Below are 4,728 nucleotides of genomic sequence, written 5' to 3' on the forward strand. Positions count from 1 at the left end.
CGTCGTCGTCGTGTGTGTGGTGCTGCTGTGTCGGTGTCGTGTGGCGTGTGTGTCGGGGTGTGTGTGTATGTGCTGTGTGTGGGTCGGTGTGTGTTGTGTGTGTGGTGTGTGTGTGTGGTGTTGTATCGTAGTCCTGTCGTGTGTGTGGGTGTGTTGTGCTGTGTGGTGTGTGCGTGTGTGTGGATCTACGTGTGTGTGCCGGTGCTCCGTGCCGCGCGTGCGTGTTGCCTGGCTGTCGGTCTATGCTGTGCGCGCTTGTGTGTGCTGCTGAGGTGTGTGTGTGTGTGTGTGTGTGTGTGTGTGCGTGCGTGCGTGCGTGTGTGTGTGTGTCTATGTGTGCGTGCGCGCGTGTGTGTGTCTGAGTGTGTGTGTGTGTCTATGTGTGTGTGTGTGTGTGTGTGTGTGTGTGTGTGTGTGTGTCTATGTGTGCGTGTGTGTGCGCGCGCGCGCGTGTGCGTGTAAGCTTTGCTAATGCAGCCCATTTTTTTCAGGTAGGAATGACTCCTTCGCCAGTACGCTGTCCACGGCAATCAGTAGAGCTATGTCAATACCAGCCTGGTGGCAGACTTCTCAAGCACCACCACGTGCTGTCGCACTGGAGCGCCAGCGGCAACAACTGACGTCATCAAAACCTGACATCGAGGAGGCGATCACGATCATCGCCGACCGTGCTGACGTCAACGTCAACGAGGAGACGGCATTGTAGGTGGCGTGGCAGTGCGTCGTCGCTCTGATGTTCGCCTGTCAGTGTTAACTGACGTGGCGGCTCTGTCCCGCCAGCAACGTCAGGTGGAGTGACCGTTCAGTTTCTAACAGGTCTGTCCCACTCGTGACACCAGGTGGCGTGACAGTTCAGTACTTGACAGATCTGTCCTATCCGTGGCACCAGGTGGCGTGACAGTTCTGTACCTAACGCCTCTGTCGCGCTCGCAACACCAGGTGGCGCGTCGATTGAGTGTCTGTTGCTTCTAACCCACCAATGATACCAGGTGGCGTGACAGTTCAGGGTGATAGTGCTGCCCCACGCTTGCTACCTTCGCGGCATAGCGGTGACCAAGAATAAACTCGGTCGAAGAAATTCGGCTGTCTTCATGACAACTCGGAGTGTGGCCGCACCGCCACACCGCGGTCACACCAGGTGGCGTCGCAGGTCTCAGCTCTACCCTACCATGACGTCACATCCCGCGGAAGCTCGACCGACCTCGAGATCGTGAATTCTAAGAGTTGTTCCAGCTGTCGATACCAGGTGGCGTTGCAGCCTATCATCTCGGAATCGGGTACCGGGGAGAAATACAAATTTTTCCGGAAATAGCCGAACGGTAGTAGAGCGCAACTTCGGGATCGCTCGGGTCCATAATACACACGTGTACACATGTATACGCATTGTGAACCCTAACCCTAACCTTAACCCTAATCCTAACCTAACCCTAACCCTAACCCTAACCCTAAACAGAAAAATAAAAAAATAAAAATAATAAAACACACACATGACATATGCTAAATAAGCAAATACCCTGGTATGTAAAATGTGTATTTCTCCCTGGTGCAAAAATCATCATCTCGCATTTGCATCGGACGGCGGGTTAGGCACGGTTGTGTTCGTTCATAGTTCGGGATCCGATAACTACGTTGTGCTCCTGTGCATCTACGTTACCTACGTTACTGCGTACTACGTTATCTACGTTACCTCTATTGCTCCGCGTGCACTGCGTGCAGAACAGCATCGCGGAGGCAATAAGCAAGATTCGCTCTACAAATGCAACTTACGGGAGACTTCCAGGTTCACTTTCAGCGCAGGCGATTCTTCTTTCGAGGAGACATACTCAAACACTGCAATATGAATATGAATAATAACGTGTGACTTTCTTTTGGATCATCCGTCAACGAGATAACGAGAGTGAGTCAATCAATGACGCATATGTAAATAAACGGAGAACGCCCTTCTGAAACTGATAACGATTAGCTATTTGCGGGGAACGAGGAAAGGTTAATGTGCCGAGTTTTGCATGATATTGATGACGAAGCAATACACGAGCGGGAGTTTGATTGTATCAAGACTCAAGAGTCCATAATAGATGTCCATAATAGAAGTCCATAATAGAAGAATTTATATTATGGACTCCTGATTGTGTATGTTTCGACGGATAAGAACACCGACAGGTGATCGGAGGAAAGCGAAAAAGGCTAAGCAACCATAACACGTCGCTTCAAACATTACGACGTATTTCAGACGTATGACTATTCGGGACTACTGACGACGTCCCTGGGAAAGGTTTCCTGGATAGCAGGAACGCATCACGAATTCCCGCTCTGTCGATCATGCCGCTAACTGGCCCCACGTCAAGATGTCCGACAACTCGCTGTCAGAAACCCCCTGAATCGTCACGACCAGCATGAGTCTCAAGTGCCACGCACTTGGAGTGCCTCAATGTGCCGTGGCTAAGGGTTATAAATGTGTTAGGCTTAGGGTTAGGGTTAGGGTTATACGTATACTCTCTAATAGTTATTACCTTCAGTGATCGGAGTGATGACCTTTCTCCAGCTCTCGTAGCGGTCAATGACCGTGCTTTCACCATCGCTCTCTGTTCTGTAATACGTGAGAGACTAGATTAGAAGAGAGAGAGAGAGAGAGAGAGCGAGAGAGAGAGAGAGAGAGAGACGAGAGAGAGATTAGAGGGGGAGGAGGAGGAGAGGAGAGAGCGAGTAAACAAGAGAGAGAGAAGCGAAAAGATAGAGAGAGAGAGAGAGAGAGAGAGAGAGAAAGCGAGCGCGCGAGAGAGAATCATTCAAGTTTGCGTGCAAGAGCTTCAGTCAGCTATGAGCGGTCATAACAAGCTGAGCCAAGTAAATTATATCAGGCGATCTGAGTAGTGAGCATTACGCTTAAATTCCAGAAAAGACCGTATACATAATTCACGTGGCGTGCGAGAGGAATGATTATTATATGGCAGTCAGGGATTGCTTTCAGCGGCACGGAATTTCAAATCGATTTCAGCACGCCGTGAACGTATAAGCGCGAGCTCTGTGACTATAGAACGACTGTGACTCTATCACGCACGAGTACGTTTCGGGTTGGTTTTCATGGATGCTATTTCAGCCGCGTGCATGCTAACGCGACTAGCTTATACTTCGACACGCTCCTATATAGCTCTCTATGTATCTAGACGAACTAGTCATCGGCTGGAGCGTGAATAAATGTAAGCGACGCGTGTGCATGAACTAAGCTTGTTCAGTGGTTGCCTGCTGCGTTTGCGTTTAAAGCGTGTATTGCAAAATTTTGCGCAGAAAAACTAAATATCAGCCTTGAATATATGTCTCATCCTGACAGCGAAAATAATCACTGAATTACACCAACATTCAAGACAACACTAAAATTTTTATGCAGTTAGAGGCATAGGAACATTGATTTTGACACATCATACCAGCAACTAAATTTGTTGCGTGTCCCCGACTCTCAAATAGTCATCAAATGGCGTCTTTTTTTGAACAAGTGCCATAATAAAACAAAAGGTGCGTGCATTCTGTTTGGTAAGATATATTGAGTTTTATGGGTCAAATAATTCAGAGCACTTTCTGTCATTGTCATTCCGCGTGTTACTATATGATTGGCAATCCACAACTACTCTAATAACATGACTTTACCGTGGCATTAGTACTTGCAACTGCTGTCTTACGCTAGATAAACGTCGTCGTTTACACGCCTGACCTGATGTTCAACGGTGGGCGAATTGGGTATGCATTACTGGCTATCGTGATAGATGCTCGCGCTACCGCGGAAATCCGAGGATGGCAACGGTAAACCCAGAAACAGAATGCAAATATTGTAATCTCGTAAACATGTGCAAAATGCATGATTTCATTGGATTTGGTGACCTACGAAGGTTCTATAGACATTTATCGTTATCTCTACAGACAATGCTCGATTAGTCAAGCAACTAACGTAGGCTATATAAAATGGGACAACACTTGGAAGCATTCTCGCAATACACGTCTTTAACTAGCATGCCAGTTAAAGCGATTCATATCGCTTCACGTTGTAAATTTGGGTATTGGCGCCAATCATAGCGGCTGATATTCCGGCCAGTTCGCCACCCCATTACTAAGCTAAATATTCCACAGAAATATGTACAATGTTCTGCAAGTTCGCCGAAACGACTCGTGTGGCTGCACTTCTAGAGGCTCGAACGGTAATAAATCGCAAGCTATATATTTTCTTCTCAACGAGATACTAAACTAGTCGTTTTGGCATTGATGAAAAAACTTGCTGTAGCAACAACAACAACAACGCGCCGACTGCTTGCCGATCCGGTCGAGCTTGGCAAGAAAATATATCTGAAAAGTAAACGCTATATAGAAAGAATTTATAGAGCAGTGGTACAGCGAAAATAACCGAAAGAATCGACAATAATTCACATTGAAGGCAGAATGAGGCTTATATGAACGAAATATTATGATAAGATATATATTACCGACATATTGCACTATGATCAAGTCACAAATGTTCGAGACAGTTGACGCTAAGGGGTAGATGCTGAAAACAATATATTATATAGAACTATCATTAATTCTAGTAATTACGATTATGGAAAAGGTTTTTTACATGTGCGCGCGTGTTTGCTTGCTTGTTTCTGTCCGCGCGTGTATGTGTGTGGGCGTGTGGCGGGAGATAGCGTGCGTGCCGTGCAAGTGTGGCGGCATGTCTATGCTGTGCCTTATTGCCAATGCCTG

This window comes from Priapulus caudatus, unplaced genomic scaffold (assembly GCF_000485595.1).
Source record: "Priapulus caudatus unplaced genomic scaffold, Priapulus_caudatus-5.0.1 Scaffold409, whole genome shotgun sequence".
NCBI lineage: Eukaryota > Metazoa > Priapulida > Priapulimorpha > Priapulimorphida > Priapulidae > Priapulus > Priapulus caudatus.